The sequence below is a fragment of the Musca autumnalis genome, unplaced genomic scaffold (assembly GCF_047663935.1).
Source record: "Musca autumnalis isolate F117 unplaced genomic scaffold, ASM4766393v1 scaffold_1, whole genome shotgun sequence".
NCBI lineage: Eukaryota > Metazoa > Arthropoda > Insecta > Diptera > Muscidae > Musca > Musca autumnalis.
The window spans coordinates 198,505,778-198,526,482 of record NW_027411644.1 but is presented as its reverse complement, the minus strand read 5'-3'; the positions used below and the strand labels follow the sequence as shown (position 1 = coordinate 198,526,482).

Genomic DNA, 20,705 nt, shown 5'->3' with positions numbered 1-20,705 from the left:
AAACGTTGTCAACAAATTTATTCTTTACTTGCAATCGTTATTGTCATTTTATGTTGCAGTTATGAGATTTTTATCTTTTACTGGGAATTGTTGACATTTGCTTCTTGTTTTTCCTTGGAAAATTTCCTTCACATACATGAAATAGATTTCTTTATCGGTTATTGCATGAACTTTTTTCTTGTTTTCATGTTTGGCAACAAAAAATACCCAAGAACTTATGATAGTGTATGGCACCTAGTCAAAATGTGGTCGGAATAGTAAATAATCGATTGAAAAATAATAAAAAATAAACAATCTTTACGATATTTAAAAGGTAACAGCAAAACGGTTATCTGAATTTTTTGCCTTTTTTCATGGTTGCGTCGGCATCAGATATATCCATATATCTATGTTTATTAGGCCGGGGCGATTTGAAAACCTTAATGGGCCCTTCGCGTTTCTTTATTCCTGGGATTGAACTGAGCAAAAAAGTCTACTAGATAATAGGTCTATCGTGAAAATCGAGCTCCTTCAGGCAGTTTTGGCCTTGAGAAGGTGCAAACTTTTCGAAAAATGTCGATAAATGGCAATAGATCAATAGAAATCAGTTGTGAAAAAAAGAAGAAATTTGAAAATGTAAGAAAACCAGATTTTCACTGCTTTTACCGTTATAAAAAAATAAAACGAAGTGATACAAATGAACTAAATGCATTGTCGTTGTCCATGGATGCCAATACGTTATAATTTTGCATCGGAATGCTTGAATATTTTTCTGGTCAAATTTTGTAGCACAGTGCCATTTATCGACATTTTTCGAAAAGTTTGCACCTTCTCAAGGCCAAAACTGCCTGAAGGAGCGAGCCAACATTACTGAGGGGTATTTTGCCACCGTTGAGAATGTTTCATGTTGCCTGGCCGGGGAATCGGTAGCACCACCTTCAGCACGCAAGGCGGGTGTGCTACCATGGCATTACGGTGGCACCCATTTTTGAATTATAATTGTAAAGGTGGGGTGTCGAACCTTTGGTTAGGGGCAACTCAATAAAAGTTACCAATATTAAAGAGGACTTTCAGAGCATTGAATTGATACCAATTGTGTAACCAATAGTGGTCAACTACAAGAGACATAGAAAAGTTTAGATATCCAAATTTCCAGTTTTTTACCCTCCACCATAATATGGAGGGAATAATTAAATTTGTCATTCCGTTTGTAACACATCGAAATATTCATCGGAGACCCTATAGAGTATATATATTCTTGATCTGGGTAAGTCGATATAACCATGTCCGTCTGTCCGTTCGCCTGTCTGTTGAAATCAAGATACAGCTCGCAATTTTTAAGATAGAGCTTTGTAATTTAGTATAGAAGTTTATATTACTCCTAGAATGTTTGGTATTGCAAAAGGGCTATATCGGTCCACGTTTTGATTTTCGGTATTTTGAAGGTTTTATCTTCATTATCACACCGAAATGGCTGAAATTTGACACTTAGTCTTCGTAAGGGTATAAAACGTTTCCTCAGAGTTTTGTCGGTATAGGCCCACGCCTTCATATAGCCCCCATAAAACAGTACCTCCCGATTTGCGGTATTTTGAAGGTTGTGGCCTCAATATTCCTCCGAAATGGCTGAAATTTGGTATTTAGTCTTCATTTGGGGTATAAAACTTGCCATATGAATTTTGTCGGTATAGGTCCACCCCACTCTCTACCTGAAATTAGTAGGTATACATATGTTTACGCCTTCATATTGCGCCCATAGAAATGTACCGCTCGATTTTCGGGATTTTGATGGTTGGAAGAAGGCACTCCTTGTCTCGATAATCTGCAGACCGACGACAAAAAAAGCGCGCTCCCTTCAAACTGCCGCAAAATCTATACTTGGGTGCCACAAATCACCAACTAAAATACATGCTAGATCAGGAGTGCCGTAATTTCCGGACTCTACTGAAGGGAAGAACGCGGCATACAAAATAACCCTGCAGTCAGTAGCAACACGAAGCGCTATGGAAAATATCAGGAGAAGAGAGTAGAGGAAGAAGAAAGAGCTGGGAAAACAAGAGGGTGAAAACCTCGAGATGTTCAGGACTCAGAATGAAGTCTGAAAATTCTACCAGAGTGTAAAACACCAGACTGAAGGATATGGTGTAGGTATATTTTTCTGCGAAGATGATGAAGGGAACTTGGATACAGATGGCGTACTGAGGATCTGAATCAAGCTTTTAGTATCGAATACGGGTGGCGATGAACCAATCCCAAACGACGACATTGAGTATTTGCCACCTAGCCAAAGGTCATTGGCTGAACAAATAATGTAGCTGGAGCTGATGTGTTGGCTGCCGAAATGTTCAAGACCGGTGGCGACATACCGATAAGGAGTACGAATCAGTTAGTTAGTGAAAAAAGGCAGGACGAGATCATAACCAAGCTTTAGAACCTCAGCTTACTATGTCCCATACACAAGAAATCAGACAAGACTCTTTGTGCAAATTACAGAGGAATAAATCTGCTACCTATCGCATACCTAATACTGTCGAGCGTATTGCCTGAATGTCTAAAATCGAAGGTTAGTAAAATAATCGGATCATAGCAATGCGGTTTTAGACCTGTTAAATCAAAAATTTACCAAATCTTCACACTACGCCAAATACTAGGGAAGACCCAAGATAGAGAGATCAACACATACCACCTGTTCGTCGACTATAAGTTCGCCGTCGACTGCCCAATTAGATCAAAAGTGGTCCACACCATGTTGGAAGTTGGGATCCCTAATACTAATACGATTATGCAGTATAACGTTGGCTGACACAAGATCAGCATTTAAAATAGGAAAGAACTTCTGCGAGTCTTTCAACACAAAACTAGGTTTCAGACAAGGTGACCTATATAACATTCCACTGGAAAAGGTCATACGAGATGTGAATGTATATACGGCCATAGATAAAATAACACTATATACAATAAAGATATAATGTCCCTGGCCTATGCAGATGCTATTGAAATATTACGTTGAACCATGCTAGCCGCAACAGCCACTTTTGGAAAAATTTTAAAGGGGTCTGCAAAAGTGGGCCTGGCAGTTAAAGGCAATAAGACGAAGTACGAGGGCTGCACGAAAACTACCTGGCCCAAAAAAAAAAAAAAGACTCTTGTGGATTGGTGCAAAGAAATTGTGAATAAAAGCGATCGCAGTGCTTCAAGTGACGTTTGTAAGATCGTCACAGACGACGAATCTTGGATCTATGCTAAGGAGCCCGAAACAAAACAGGAATCGACCGTTTAGGTCTTCGAAAGCGAGCCGAATCCAACGAAACCAAAAGTTGTACCAGCCTACCAACATTGATATAGTAATACGTATTGGGTTACAACGATTGCGTTGGCTGGCTCATGCCAATAAGATGGATAAAGTTGCACCCGTGAGTTGTCCAATTTTATTGGCAAGTCCATACTTCCTCAGATAATGGTGCAAAAGCCCTTGGCAGCAGCATTTAAAATGGCAAATTCGTAAGATAATTCTCGCTGGGATTGCATTGCATTGGTGCAAACTTTGCACATCGTACATCTTCATCCAGTCATGTATCAGTTTGGAATATGGACTATATCGGTCCACCCCGTCGGGTAACTCCCACACAAAATTAGGAAAAAGTTCGTCTCGTATTGTTTTGATTCTTTTTCCCTTACGCTGGCCTTACGGCCCTTTACGAGACAATTTTTTTCCGGAGTAAGTCTATACTTCCTGAAATAATGGCTTAAAACATCCGAAACACCTGCCGGCACATACTAAAATGGCTATAGTGCAAGATAACTTTAAAACTTAAAAAAAAAAATTCTTTCAAAGTTAGTTTAACGTAATTTAATATTTCGAGTTATCTATTAACCATAAGTTTGCTCTATAAATAAAAACGTTTCATATACATATGTTAATGACTTAGTATACATATTCCACGTATTTTGATGCAATCTCGTGATACAAAATCCATATATTTTATATACGGCATATTTATTGTGTTTTTATGGCCTACACCACTATGTGGGGAGGGTATTATAAGTTGGTTTTGGCCCAAAAGTTTGTAACGCATCGAAATAATGGTCGCAGACACATACAAGTTGAATGTCTCGACGATCTGAGTCGATCTGGCTATGTGTGTCCGTCCCGTATTGATGGTGGTCGCGGAGGGGAAGAAGCCTATTAATTTGGTGATATTCAGGGGTCGGAATGGGCTAAAAACTTATTTGTGGAAAGAGTAAACATTTTATTTCAAGCGAACGTAGCAATTTTCAGCTAGATTGGCTATATTTATGTACATATATGGAATACAGGTATTTGGATGGTTTTTGCCTCACCTTCAAATTATATCAACTGAAAATTTTCGTTTAGGATAGTTAATGGATGTATATCTTCCTTAAAAATTTTTCACGGTGTGAAAAAATTTATAAGTCCAGCTTTCTTAATTTCCTACTAATGTCCATTTCAAGTGGTCAGTAAAGTCAGTCAGTTTTAAATGATAGTTTTTATCTATTTCCGGCTGTCTTACACAGAACGTTATGTTTCATAAACCGAACTAAAAATAAATTTCCAAACGCGCTGATCTTCTGCTTTACTTGTCCAGTTTTGGATGTCATGTTTTGTTATGTCAGCTTCAACTTGGTCTTTATATCGGAGTTTTGGCCTTTCTTTCGGAGTTTTGACCATCAAAATCTCGTATTAAAATGCCTTTCTGGGGGGCGTTTTCGTTTTTATCCATCCTAGGTATCGCAATCGCATATTTGGTCCATAAATCTTTCAGAGAATTTTTCTCTCAAATACATCAAGTTTAGCCTCATCTGCTTTCGCAAGTACCCATTCTTCAGATCCATACATAAGTGGGTGTAGTTTCGGTGTCTGATGGACGTTCACACTGTGAGCAAAGCTGTCATTCAAATGTGAATATGTGTACACAGCTTTAGCTTGCTGCAATACCGCAAACTCGATAACCATAGGGAAAACTCTCATTTTGTGAAACCTTTTTTATAGCGTTATTTAAGAGAGATTGGGTTCGATTTATGGCTTTGAGTTCATCATCATCAAAAAATCGTATTTATCGTAAACCAACCCTAGTTTTGGAACATCTTGACGATTTTGGACGATTTTCCAAATTTGTTTGAAGATTTGACGATTTACGAAAACTGAAACAGAAACTGTCGGCAACGCTGCGTATATCACAGTTTAGCTGGGGACCTTCCATAAACAAAGCCTAACTATGAAAGTAGAAAATCTCACCTTTACCATGATGAAAAGAAGGTTGGCATAGGTGGTGAAACAACGGAGATATCGCAATAGTCGGTAATGCATCCCATTTTTCCATTTTCTGTAATCACAATACAGGTCGCAATTTGGATCGGATCATCACGAAATTTTGGGGGTTAATGGGGGTTCCAAAGATGAATAAGCCTATTGAGTTCGGTGATGGTCGGATAATATTCAGGGGTCAGAATGGGCAAAAAACTAATGTGAAGAAAAAATCAACGTTTCATATGCGAATATCTCCGTTTTTAGTTGCATTTCAAAAAAGTGACTTAATTAATGAAGACATTCTAAGCTTTGCAGTGGTCCTAATTGCTTTGCCAAAAGTGGCAAAATACTAGAAATGTAGAAAAAGACACTCAGCTATCCCAATTTCCAATTTGTGGATTTATATAAATTATTTTGGTTCAGTTATCCCTACGACAATTGGGTGTAAAAGCCATGGTGACAGATAACTTTCTTATCTCCATAAAATAAATGTTTATCAGTGAAAACCTTATACACAGGGGTAGTAGTGAAGGGTATCACATAGTCGGCCCGTTCGACTATAGCTTCGGCTCACTTGTTTTTTTTTTTCTTACTTGTTAATGTCATTCATTCGTGCAACAGGAAATATTTTTTTAGAGACAAAAGTTTTCTTCTCTTCATATTATTTTTTTACAAATATATAATTTGAAAGTGGTTTGAGTGGAATTTTTTTATACCCTCAGCATTTATGCTAACGAGGGTATATACACTTTCATACGGGCAAAATGAGCCTAATCGAAATAATGGTTTTAGACGCCAAGTATGTTTGGACGAAATGTGTTTCAGACAATTTGGAGTCGATTTAGCAATGTCCGTCCGTCTGTCTGTCTGGCTGATGCGCACGATAACTCTCGAACGGATAAACCGATTCGGTTCAAATTCGGCTTTCGTAATATTTTGTCCAAACTTAGTTTAAGTTCGAAGATAAGCTATATCGGTCCACTCCTGTACCTCCCCCAAAAAAGTCCAAAATTGTTCGGAAAAATTGTGGGCACGATAACTCTTGATAAGAGACACAGATTTGGTCCATACTTTACACATGCTAATATATCTACCAGATGTAGGTGAGGTTCGAATATGGACTATATTTGTCCACTCTTTCGGTAACTCTCACACAAATTTTTGTATAAATTCGCTTTAAGACCTGCTTCCAAATCACTTTGATTTTTGTGGAAGCAAGCTCAATTACGACAGTAAAAGGTTTTTCAGGTGCAAGTCCATACTTCTTGAGAAAACAGGCCGAAAGTTGTAAAAAGCCCCTATGGCGCCATATGTAGTGATTGGAGAGATCGAACAGAATACTACGTTCGTCCACACTTTGGATATCGTAATATTTCTTCGAATACTAGATGAAATTCGAAGGTGGTGCTTGTAGGTCCACTCCTTCCGGTACCTCCCCCACAAAAGTTCGAAAATATTCCCTTAAATGGTACGCGCGATATCTCATAGACGTAGCAACCGATTTGGTCTAAACTTTGGATCTCTAAATATTGTTGAAACTAAGTTTATATTCAAATTTGGGCCCATTCTGTCCGATCTTTGGGGTACCAACCACACAAATGCTCAACATTTTTGTGTGGTTAGGGGTCTGTTCGAGTATCCTTCCTGTTTACAGCGATATTATGTTTTTCGTAGGCTAGTATGGTAAATAATCCCTATCTGTCGATATTCCCGCAAATTTTTGCGCTTTAATCGTGAGCCGGTGAGCCTTAACTAATTTTAAATGGAAGGTGCTTACACCTCGGAGGTTTTTGCTGTTTCTGAAACTACAATGCTCATAGATGAGAAATATCATGAAACAAAAAAATTGCCGGAGGGATTTTAAAATAAATCGCGATTTAAGTTCACATTTTTAGGGGTTCTTAAGGTTTTCACGATTTTGCTTGGAAACAGCGAGATCTATGTAAATGGGCCTAAGGAAAATGTTGTAGCAGAGAAAATTCTCCACAAGTTTGGCCTTTATGATATTTTCGTAGGTTTTACCGTTTTTGAGATATAGAAGTTCAAATTGGGACAATTCAAATTGGGACAATTCAAATTGGGACAAGTCTCCTTATAAAACAATGTTATGACTGCAATTTCCCAACTTAAACGTATATATTTCAAAAATGGTACAACCTAAGAAAAAGTAAATCAGCCTATCTAGTAGAGAATTTTCACGGCTACACTACATGGGCTTCTTTAGTCCCATTTTGATATGACTTGCGGTTTTCAAGCAAAATCGTGAAGATTTAAGATAAAAAAAATTGAATTGAACCTAAAATTGTGAATTTTGATCGCGATTTTTTTAAAAATCCCTCCGGCGATTTTGTCTCTTTTTTTATTTTTCTCATCTATGAATATTGCTGTTTCAGAATCCGCAAAAACATCCCATGTGTAAGCCGTTTTCATTAAAAGTTAGTTAAGGGACACTGTGCATGATATTGTTTTATAAGGGGGCGATACAGTCAGTGCATTGTCCCAATTTGAACTTCCATATCTTAAAAACGGTAAAATATACGAAAATATCATAAAGGCCAATCTTGTGGAGAATTTTCTCTGCTACAACATTTGCTTTAGTGCCATTTACATAGAACTCGCGGTTTCCAAGTAAAATCGTGAAAAACTTAAGAACCCCTAAAAATGTGAACTTAAATCGCGATTTATTTTAAAATCCCTCCGGCGATTTTTTTGTTTCTTGATATTACTCATCTATGAGCATTGTAGTTTCAGAATCAGCAAAAACTTCCGAGGTGTAAGCACCTTCCATTTAAAATTACTTAAGGCTCACCCTGATATTTTTGTCGGTTCATACGCCAAACATTTTGAAAACCCCCTAAATACATACGTTTTTTGGGAAAAAAGTATTTCAATCCACACAGGCTGAGGGTATATCTCTGTCGGCAAAGCCGATTGATACTTTTTTACTTGTGTTATACTTAAATGGAATGAACCTTATTTGAGGCATTAATCGATACTACTAAGATAAGCTACTGTGCTACTTCAGTATCGCTGTAGCTCTCACATTCTTCTTACGATTTTTAACGAAAAGTGTTTCCGAAGGAAAATTCTAAAACGAAAGTAAAGTGGAACAAAAGCAATTTCTATCATGTCATGTGCAGTTGTGTGCAGGATCATCGATCTCAACACAATTTGGTACACTTTGATTCACGTACCGTCATACATGCGGCAAATTCATAACCAATTTGTAATATCTGTAACTGTTGGTGTTTACATGTTTATGATAACAAAATATCTCGTTGATGCGTATGATTGTTACTAATTTCCCAATAATATCAGATTATAATAATCATACGTTCCGAAGTAAAAGTAATTGCCAAGTTAGTTCACCCATGATAGTTCATTTATGCATGGTGCAGAAGTTACAAATTGTATCGCACATTGTAATCATAAAATATGTGATATCTATGTTCTAAATAAATTTTCCATTCGCATAAGGTAATTTAAGGAAAATGCATGTTATGATTCACTTTCTTTATAAACATTTTTCATATTAAGGAAATTATTTTTTTCTTTCGATTTGTTACTATTTATAAATGGGCTTCAAATTAAATGCACTTCTCAAAGTCATGCAACTGGTCAGTTCACAGGACGATGTGTGTGTGTGTGTCACACTAACCATCAGTATTAACTTAGCACGCAAGTCTCCAACAATGGGGAAAAAATGTAGTCCACTATTATTAAAATTAACAATAATCGCCCATGCAAATTTATCGATTTTTCTGCAGTTGTTGAAATGCTGTTTTTCCTTTTGCCTTTGTCCAGAGGGCAATAACCACCAAAAGGATATTGCACTTTCCATAATGAACACACTCAAATTGCTGGCTAACCTTTTTTCACACCGTTTACAAATGTATTTCAATTAAAGCTCTGTTTTCTGTTTTTGTTTTATTTATTTTTTCACAACAATTTTCTATTTTTTTTTTTTTTGAATAAGCGGATTTTGATTTTAAAGAACGACTGTCTGATTGCAGAGTTGAAACTAAACTAAACAATGGCGCGCTACTATGATGGCACTTATGTTGTGGTCGTCGGTCTCTAAGAATTTCTTAGAAATTCTTTTGTTTGATAGTCGCTGCTGTTGTTGTTGTAATTGTTGTTTTTGTTATTATTGGTAGTTTGATTTCAGTTTGATTTACTTTAGCGTGCTTTTTATTGGATTTGTTTGTTGTTGTTGTTTTTGGTGATATTGGTTTCTTTACGGTTTGGTTACAGTTTCAGTTTTCTTTGTAAAACAAACTAGACAGGGCTAGCATAAAGTCTCACTAACTCAACTCAACAGCTGGTACTACTACTTAGGCAATGTTAAGGGTTGTGGTATTTTATACCGACTACTGCTTTGTCACTATTGCCATCTGTTTTTTTTTTTTTTGCAAAAAAGGAACAATTTGGTATTAATTTAAAATTTGTTGAGAAATAATAAGAGGGGACACATGTAGAAGAAGTTGGCCAACAGATGGAATAAGTAGATTATAAAGACACATCTTCAAATAAAACAAGTGAGCCAAGGCTATAGTCGGGTCGGGGCCGACTATGTGATACCCTACACCACTACCCCTGTTCATAAGCTTTTGACTAATAAAATTTAAAATATTAAAATTGGGATAGCTTAGCGCCTTTGCTCTGAATGTCTTCATTAACACAGGTCAATTTTTTTGAAACGCATTTAAGTGCATCGACAGTACAACCCAAATAAAAAATGGAAAAGTGGGATGTATGCCAACCATCAATAGGCTTCTTTCTCTGTTAGACCCCCATCAACCCCCAAAATTTCGTGAGGATTCGATCAAAATTTCGTAGTGTGATTGCATAAAAATGGAAAAAAGTGATTTATTACCGACTATTGCGATATCTCTGTTGTTTGACCAACTATGACAACCTACTTCACATCGTTGTAAAGGTGATATTTTCTTCTTTCCTTGCCAGGTTTTGCTTTCGATATACCTCCTACAGAAGGGAGATATTAACTTTGAAATAAAACGCTGTCTTTTTCTCCAAATAAGTTTTTTGCCCATTACGACCCCTAAATATTATCCGACCATCACCAAAATCAATTGGCTTCTTCATCTGTGTGACCCCCATTAACCCTCAAAATTTCGTGACGATCCGATCAAAATTGCGACCTGTAGCGTGATTTCCAAAGAAGTGGAAAAATGGGATGTATTACCGACTATTGCGATATCTCCGTTATTTGGTCACCTGCGCCGACCTAGTTTACATCATTGTAAAGATGGGATCTTCTACTTTCATAGCCAGGCTTTGCTTTTGGAAAGTCCCCAACCAAAGCTGTGATATTCGTCATTATAATTAAAATCGCAAAAATGAAAATTTGGGTTTTATTTGCGACTATTGTGATATCTTCGTTGTTTGATCACCTACGAGAACCTGCTTAACATCATTAGAAAGGTGATATTTTCTACTTTCATTGTCAGGTTTTGCTTTTGGTATGCCCCATATAGAAGCTGAGATATTCGCTTTGGAAAAAAACGTTGTCTTTTTATCCACATAAGTTTTTTGCCCATTCCGACCCCTAAATATTATCCGACCATCACCAAAATCAATAGGCTTCTTCCCCTCCGGGACCCCCATCAACATCCAATATTTCGTGACGATCCGATCAAAATTGCGACCTGTAGCGTGATTACAAGGTTTAGATGGACAGACGGACAGACGGACAGACGGACGGACGGACGGACTGACGGACGGACACACATAGCCAGATCGACTCAGCTCGTCGAGACATTCATTTTGGTATATATAAGTATGGGTCTACGACCAATATTTCGATGCGTTGCAAACTTTTTGACCAAAACCAACTTATAATACCCTCCCCACATAGTGGTGTAGGGTATAAATATCTGTATAAACAGTGTAAAAAAGTGATAATATATTGTTCTGAAGCATGAGTAATTATTTGAGAGAAAAGATTTATGGGCCAATCTGCGTCGGGAGAGAATATCGTGGTTCACATGACGTACAATATGAACCACGATCTGCCCCGGCTATACATTTATATAGTATCGAGTTTCAACGATTACGTTATCTAGGGCAAGACTTCGGAGGCCACAAACTCTCAGTTCTACTGACGACAGATCTGTGAATTATTTTACTAAGAATCTCCTAGACTATCATATCCGGGGAAGAAATTTCAAGCCTTATGGTGGTAGGCTATTATTAGGTTGGTTAGTAGGAGGTCTTACAATAAGGTCAATAAAACCCAACTCAGTTCCTCATTTACACGAAGAGTGATACATCTCAAAAAATGCTAAATTTCTGTGCAAGATCAAGCATTACTTGAAGTGTTTTAGTGCTTCATAAATGAGCGTAAATGAACTGTAATCCGTTATGTTTTAGAGATAAAAACATGAACATTTTACACGAGATAACGTAGAAGTCGTAGAAAAAATAGAAACCGCTAACACAAAAAACGCATTTTTTGAGTTATGCCTCTCTTTAAGTAAATGAGCGATCATCCTTCGGCGATACTCCATAAATTGCGGGAGTAGGTGCATCTTAGAGGTTGTTCTGAACTCGCCTATGTGGGAGACTACTACCCAGTGAGTCGTAGTCATCAAAGTGGGCGACTCTTCGCAGTCCCACCAAAAAACAATAGCCGCAAATGAAGCACTTAGTACCAACCGTTGCTGTTCTAATCCCTGAAAATGCATCCTTTTTGCAATTTAATCGCAATGGACTCCGGTGTAAGATCGGAAAAATAGTGGATGTCATGGGTCGGTAGAATATCATGCTCGCGGCGGAGCATGAAATCAATCTCAACAAAAACTACAGCTTACAGTGATGGTTACAACGTACTGATGAAGGATCGCACCAGAAGTCGAGGGGCACCAGTCTGTTCAATACAGACTTATCTCGCTTGATCCTGGTTCTAACAACTCGTACATTGAATGTATGGGGATAGTCAGTAACTGCCGAGATAGAGTCTGGGTGGACATTAATGCGTCTCATGAGTTGTGGCATATGGTCTTCGGAAACGACCAGAGGGGTATAGTGCTCACTGAGCAGATTGATAGCTCTGCGTTTTGCACGGTCAGTGAGGACGCCTCTTCTAAAATTGGAGAAGAGTGTCACAGTTCGCCCGATTAACCATATAGTCCGGTCAAAATAGACATTGAAATAGCAAAAATTCCCACACGGCTAAATTTTGGCGGAGAGCTAGGGTCTGCCGTTAGAAGCAACGTCCTAAAAGTCCCCATCGATCCCATGTGTGCAAAAAAAGTTATTCGGGGTCAAAGGTCAAATTTTAATGGTTTTTAGGTTTTCGGATTTATTTTTTGAAAACGGTTGATCTAATCAAAAAGTGACTAAAGTAAATATTGTAGACAGAAAAATTATCTACAAGTTTGATCTTTATATTTTTTTTCTTAGAAGGAACCATTCTTCAGATATAGCTGTTCTAAAAACACATGATTTTTATGCACTTATAGGGGAAAGATGCACATATTCATACGAACCGGCTAAAAAAGCGAAGTAACCGGGTCTGTCCCCCAAAAAATATATATTTTCTTGAAGAGCGAAATTATAGCTATATTTTAAAAAAATTCCAACAAAATCGGAGCGTGTTTAGTAGAGTGATTCAATGTTAGTCATTTTATGCAAAAATAGCCAATTTAACCCACATGTGTAATTGTAAGCCCAACGGGAACGACCCCAACGAAAACTCTCCGATTTTTTTCAAGTTTTGTCAGAAGGTAGGGTTTGTTGCGCTGATTACGGGAATGTATAATTTTCAACGGTTGCGGATCCGGTTCGCCGGTTTTTCGAACCGAAAGGCCAAATTTAAAAACCGGGTTAGACCCGGTTCTACTGAACCGATTACTGCAAAGTGGATATCGTTTGAAAGCTTATGAAAGTATCTAACACATAGTGTCATTGCTTTAACCGGTTCGCCTCATAATGTACTTACGCGGCTATTTTTTTATTTTACCTTTTTTGTTTTTCAAAATAGTCAGGCTTAATCCCATAGTCGTTGTTTTAATATGTTATTAAAACAACTTTAATTTATTAGTGGGAAAAAATTGGCGATGTTTACCAAGGGGTAAGGCAGGGAATACTATAGTTTCAGATCTCGCCACAGATCTTCATCAGTTCCCTTATTTCTTGTTTTTCAACAAGAAACTTTTTATACCCAAGTGTCAATTGCTAGCTCAAATAGATACGTGCGCAAAGAAACACTCTGATCGAGAATTTCTTTGGCACTACCTAAACTCTAGCAACTTCACTTGCAAACAAATCCAAATTTTTCCCACTGCTATGCGTTCGTCGATTCTCGACGAAAAAGCACATAACTAGTTTGTTAGTATTGCATACTACAGCAATAAACAACATTTTGACGGTGCCCGGTCTCACAATTAGGAGGGTTGGCGTTTTTTGTTTGGGATGACGACTTCTATTTTGTTTTTCAAAATAGTCAGGCTTAATCCCATAGTCGTTGTTTTAATATGTTATTAAAACAACTTTAATTTATTAGTGGGAAAAAATTGGCGATGTTTACCAAGGGGTAAGGCAGGGAATACTATAGTTTCAGATCTCGCCACAGATCTTCATCAGTTCCCTTATTTCTTGTTTTTCAACAAGAAACTTTTTATACCCAAGTGTCAATTGCTAGCTCAAATAGATACGTGCGCAAAGAAACACTCTGATCGAGAATTTCTTTGGCACTACCTAAACTCTAGCAACTTCACTTGCAAACAAATCCAAATTTTTCCCACTGCTAATAAATTAAAGTTGTTTTAATAACATATTAAAACAACGACTATGGGATTAAGCCTGACTATTTTGAAAAACAAAATAGAAGTCGTCATCCCAAACAAAAAACGCCAACCCTCCTAATTGTGAGACCGGGCACCGTCAAAATGTTGTTTATTGCTGTAGTATGCAATACCAACAAACTAGTTATGTGCTTTTTCGTCGAGAATCGACGAACGCATAGCAGTGGGAAAAATTTGGATTTGTTTGCAAGTGAAGTTGCTAGAGTTTAGGTAGTGCCAAAGAAATTCTCGATCAGAGTGTTTCTTTGCGCACGTATCTATTTGAGCTAGCAATTGACACTTGGGTATAAAAAGTTTCTTGTTGAAAAACAAGAAATAAGGGAACTGATGAAGATCTGTGGCGAGATCTGAAACTATAGTATTCCCTGCCTTACCCCTTGGTAAACATCGCCAATTTTTTCCCACTAATAAATTAAAGTTGTTTTAATAACATATTAAAACAACGACTATGGGATTAAGCCTGACTATTTTGAAAAACAAAATAGAAGTCGTCATCCCAAACAAAAAACGCCAACCCTCCTAATTGTGAGACCGGGCACCGTCAAAATGTTGTTTATTGCTGTAGTATGCAATACCAACAAACTAGTTATGTGCTTTTTCGTCGAGAATCGACGAACGCATAGCAGTGGGAAAAATTTGGATTTGTTTGCAAGTGAAGTTGCTAGAGTTTAGGTAGTGCCAAAGAAATTCTCGATCAGAGTGTTTCTTTGCGCACGTATCTATTTGAGCTAGCAATTGACACTTGGGTATAAAAAGTTTCTTGTTGAAAAACAAGAAATAAGGGAACTGATGAAGATCTGTGGCGAGATCTGAAACTATAGTATTCCCTGCCTTACCCCTTGGTAAACATCGCCAATTTTTTCCCACTAATAAATTAAAGTTGTTTTAATAACATATTAAAACAACGACTATGGGATTAAGCCTGACTATTTTGAAAAACAAAATAAAAGTCGTCATCCCAAACAAAAAACGCCAACCCTCCTAATTGTGAGACCGGGCACCGTCAAAATGTTGTTTATTGCTGTAGTATGCAATACCAACAAACTAGTTATGTGCTTTTTCGTCGAGAATCGACGAACGCATAGCAGTGGGAAAAATTTGGATTTGTTTGCAAGTGAAGTTGCTAGAGTTTAGGTAGTGCCAAAGAAATTCTCGATCAGAGTGTTTCTTTGCGCACGTATCTATTTGAGCTAGCAATTGACACTTGGGTATAAAAAGTTTCTTGTTGAAAAACAAGAAATAAGGGAACTGATGAAGATCTGTGGCGAGATCTGAAACTATAGTATTCCCTGCCTTACCCCTTGGTAAACATCGCCAATTTTTTCCCACTAATAAATTAAAGTTGTTTTAATAACATATTAAAACAACGACTATGGGATTAAGCCTGACTATTTTGAAAAACAAAATAGAAGTCGTCATCCCAAACAAAAAACGCCAACCCTCCTTTTATTTTACCTTTAGATCGCGATATCTCGAAAATAGTAAGTCTTTTTTAAAAGTCGTAAAGACCGCTCTTGTAGACAATTATTAAATCTACAACTTTTATTTTAGCCGGCTTTGCTAAGTCTTACCGTTTTTGAGAAAAATTAAAAAAACTGAATAATGCCTCCAAAAATGGCCTTTGACCCCGAATAACTTGTTTTGGGATCGATGGGGAGTTTTAGGACGTTGCTTGTAATGGCCAACTCTAGCTCTCCACCAAAATTCAGCTTTGTGGGAATTTTTGCTATTTCCCCCTTATACGCATGTCTATTTTGACCGGACTAATAGTGCTACCTCGTTTTGCTACCTCGTCTGACCTGGCAACCCGTCGTTTCTCTTGGGTCAGACCATCTCCCCATAATTGTCTCCATCAGCAGACCGACCGATTTCATCCCCTCTTAACGTCGCACTTTCATAAATCATGGGAAAGTTAATTGTCCGAGTTTCAGAGAGTTCACCAATCACCGCTTCAGAGATCTGCCCAACTCTTCTGATGTTCGGGTAGCAGAAAGGGCGACCATATACCTGGTTGAATACCCGAATTGAGACCAAACTTCCCAGTAGAGGCGACGGGATTAGCAAAGTCAGGGAGCTGACACTTCAAGTTAACAGATTGGTCGGTGAGCATAGGCGGAACAAGTGGCTAAATCATCCGATTAGTTGCACTAATGGAGCAGGAATAAGTGAATTGTTGGCAGCGATAAGGTCGCTCTCGAACCCTGGAATAAAGGAAGATAGAATCTCTGTTACGTTTAGCGGTGTTACGCTGACTGTTCCGAAGAGGTGCACAAGTTATTTCAATGGACAGTTTATCGAGCACTCTGGGAGCGACAGGGCGAAGAGAGGAGTACTACCCGGCATTAGACCTCTTCCTGCCGAGGATAAATCACCACAATTTTCAAATGATTTTCTTGCGAATGCCATCAGGAACGCTAAATCACACAAAACGTTGGAGTTTGATGGAATCTCCATGGTAAGGCTTAAGTTTTTAAGGTTTTAGTCCTCCCTATCATCATCAGTTTATCAGCATGGGTTCAGTAAGTAGCACAGCGCGACAAAAGCCTTTGTTACTTTCTATAACTCCATGCCGTTTGAGGACATCGAGCCGACAACCCTCCGGCCAAGTTTGAAACGTTTGGATAATTATTTATGTGTGTGAACGCCAGTTATACGTGGAGTTCTGGAACAAGAAGTCCAAGACCCCAAGGGTGAAACAGGGAGTTTCCCAAGGTGGGGTGAAATCTTCGGATATGTTTAACCTCTACCTTTCCTGTATTCCCCCACCCAGACGGCATTGAGATCGTAACGTATGCGTATGATTGTGTGATCTTGACGTCAGGTACTTTCCCTGATGTCATTTGTGAAAAGCTGAACTTCTATTTGACTGATCTTACCACTTTTTTCTACGCGAGGAATATGCAAATATTCACCACTAAATTTACGGCCACTTTGTTCACCACATGGACGGCAGAGATGAGAAAAAGAGTTGAATGTTATGGTCGATCAAAATTCTATCTGCGATAGGCTGAAATGTATGAACGAGTTCCTCAACTCACTAGCCGGCTGAACTTGGGGTTCAGATAAAGAAATCTTGTTGACCACATAAAACGCGATCGGTCGGTCTATATGCGGCGCTAGTTTGGTACAAATATTCAAACATGTCAGAATGTTGCTCTTAGAACTGCAACAGGGTAGGGTGTCTCCTCATGTCTTCATTGCACCATCTAAATGATGTCTCCGCATTCTTCTAGTACAGCAGCACAATAGCATGCGTTCGTTATAGTACTTAAATGGTTGTTACCATGAGAGCCATGCTAATCGCCATATGGCATGTCAGGATGGATCTTCATGATCTATAAAGAGAGCCTGTAAAGCAGTTTTAAATAGCTTTCACAAGAATACAGTCGCAAATGCCATAAACAACTTGTAACGTGACAATATGATTACGTACATAATACCTACAACAGCAACGCCCCACCACCCAACAACATCACAATTAGCCAACCAACAACAAGGCCCCCACTACCCAACAGCGTCACAGCCACTCAACCAATACACATACATTACTTTGTGAGGTGTGTGTTACAGTGCGATTGGAGGTGAGCGACAGGATTACGACTGCGGTGTAATTCTCAATCGCTTTGTGCAACTGCACACACATATATTTCGGTTTGTTGGGGAAAGGGGTGGCGTGATACTGCAGGGAGTATACAGAGTGTTGGGAAGTATTGTTGAGAGCTACCCCCTTTATGCGCTGGCTAATTCATTCACTCCACCTTCGGATGTTGTTCCACTCGAGCTTCGGGTGTTGTTCCACTCCACCTACGGGTGTTGTTCCACTCCACCTTCAGGTGTTGTTCCACTAGTCAGTACTCGTAGTATACTGTAGTGGTTAATTTAGAACTAATACTAACTAACCGCGACCCGAACAACCGAACCGAGTGCTGAATCACCGAGTGGCCGAACCCCTACAACACGAGGGTCGAGGGTCCGAGCATCCATACGAACACCGAGTGGCCGAACAGCTACAACACGAATCACCGAATGGTCGAACCGCGAACACGGAATCACCGAGTGGCCGAACACATACGAACACCGAATGGTCGAACTCCTAACACCGAATCACCGAGTGCCCGAACACATATGAACTCCGAGTGGCCGCACATCTACTACACGACTCACCGAATGGCCGAACCCTGAACACCGAATCACCGAGTGGCCGAACACATACGAACCCCGAGTGGCCGAACATCTACAACACGAATCACCGAGTGGCCGAACACATACGAACATCGAGTGGCCGAACACATATGAACCCCGAGTGGCCGAACATCTACAACACGAATCACCGAGTTCCCGATTATCTTCAAATCACCTACTACAGAACAACGAATCATCGAGTTCCCGATTATCTTCAAATCGCCTACAACCGAACAGTGAATCACCGAGTTCCCGATTATCTTCAGATCGCCTACTACCGAACGGCGAATCACCGAGTTCCCGATCATCATCAAATCACTTACTGAATCCAATTTGCCGATCCCCCAGCCAATTATCCTTCTTATCGTATTTAAACATCAGTAGATTATAAATTAGTTTTACATCAATAAATATCCGATTTAACCCCCAGGAAAGGGAGATTACTCGTCTTATTATTCCGCAAGGTTTAGTGGGCCCTTATGGCGACCCTGGATACGACTAAGTCTACCCCAGCCTACGACAAAACCACGTTACAAACTATCGTGTGAATGTGGTCCTCGGAGATGGATGGTGCAGCCGTCTAAATTCTATAGGGCAAGGATCGATGACAGCATGCGGCACAGACCCGTACGATCTGTGGTTACATCCCATCGAAACAGTCACATTCCTAAAACTGGAGATATACCCAGAGCAAGATTAAGTAGGAAACGAACTTACAAACATATAATAAAACACTGTTGCAGATCAGTGATTAACTACCACTAATTCTCAAGTCCAGAGTGGCTAACATCTTGATTACGATATAGGGGTCATCATGGAACTCTGCTATGTAAGATCCAGAACATGTTGGTGGGATGAACGCCATCTTGATAACTGCAGGCTATGTGAAGATGAGGAGGAGGCAAAGACCATCGATGTTAGGTATTTTCTCAAGGTTTTAGTAACAAAAACTTGGCATTTAGTCTTCCTTGGGGGTATTAAACATTACCACAGAGAATTGTCGGCACGGGATCGCGTTTTGAACGGGTTTGAAATTGTTCCCATAGAACGGAATCGCCTGATTTCCGGTATTTTGAAGGATTGAACCGAAATGGATTATTTTCATATAGTCATGACACAATTACCAAGGTAGTGGTATCGTAACATTTTGGTTATGTTATATCTAAACCTTCTTTATTTTGTTGGGGGAAATTACAACAAAAATAATTTGTTTAAAAGGGATTTGACACTTCATATTCGAAAACCTGGTGCCATGTGTCGCTGCCGCTCATATTTATTATGTTGTTTACATTTTATTTGATCTCAGTACAGCATCATATGGGTGACGGTGTGACGTCACTGACACAGCCATCCATATGTTTGCATGTGTGTTTTTCTATGTTTTGATTTATTTAGTTTTGAGTCGTTCTGATCAGTTGAGCCTTTGTTATGTTTTTTGTTTACCGCAGTCCTTTTCTTCTCATATTCTACTGCATTGATTGTCACTCAAACAGGTTTTTGTTGGAACAAAACCGTTAGAAATTTGCAATGCAGTAGAATTTTGTGGTTTATTATTGTCGCCCTTTTTTAATAAATTTAGTTCGTGAGGGATAAAGACTGCGGTAAGTTGTGTGGCTCTATTTAATTTTTTATTAGTTTGTAATTATATTTTTTTTGTTAGAAATAAACGCTCGTTACAACTGTGCCTACCACTACCCATATACACAGCATATAAATTTATGAAGGTGTTTTATTTTGCCCATGGGTTCGTGGTTCAGTCTGGAGTAGTTAAATTCGCTATCCCTCCCAGGAGAAACTCACGTCGCAGCCAGCGACAAACTTTATTTCGCAATCTGTTGTGAATATTGGCGAAATTGTTGGACAGTTTTTTTGTGGACAAATTTTATTTGGATTTGCTGAAAATTTTTGAAAAAATTTTATTGGAGAAATTGCTGTGAATTTATGTTTCATTGCCGTGTTTGGAATTTTGTGTTGCCCGTCGGAAAATTGTTTGCTGTTTGGAAAAAGAATTGCTGTTTCAAGAAACAAGTGGGCAACAACAACAGCTACAACTGGCGAATTCTCAGCGCGCACTGAAAGCTGCATCAACATCAAGTTCAACACAAATGGTTACTGGTAACATTTTGAGTGAGTATAGTGGTGGTTCCAGTAGTGCCCAATCTGAATTAGACACGAATCGCCCGAGTGTCACACCACAATCTTACGTAACCAATGATCAGCCTACTGTATTCCGCCATAGTCAGCCGCCGCCTCTGCAACCTGCTCCGTCGTCCGTTGCCCAACCGTCGCTGCCAACTTCTCTGCCTGCATCTCAGTCGCCCTTGGCGCAACCGTTTAATGCAGTTCAACAGCCGCCATATTATAACAACTTTTTGATGCCGCCATTGCCAAAAAAGTTGTATGACTTGCCGAATTTTAGCGGTGTCCCTGAAGATTGGCCAATGTTT

The 20,705-nt window shown here is 38.9% G+C and overlaps 1 protein-coding gene across 41 annotated transcripts in view; it reads right to left on the bottom strand.

The window, feature by feature from the left end:
- tau (microtubule-associated protein tau) overlaps nucleotides 1-20,705 on the bottom strand; it is a 260,510-nt gene that overhangs the window by 94,743 nt on the left and 145,062 nt on the right. For 8 of the 41 annotated variants that reach the window (XM_073959790.1, XM_073959794.1, XM_073959797.1 and 5 more), the window contains exon 1: nucleotides 9,118-9,584. The exons of 23 other annotated variants lie outside the window; for them this stretch is intronic. The gene's annotated coding sequence lies outside the window, so the exon portion shown is untranslated. Of the gene's footprint in view, nucleotides 1-9,117; nucleotides 9,585-20,705 lie in introns of those variants that run through there. 10 more of the 41 variants (XM_073959798.1, XM_073959791.1, XM_073959805.1 and 7 more) reach the window with 7 other exon arrangements.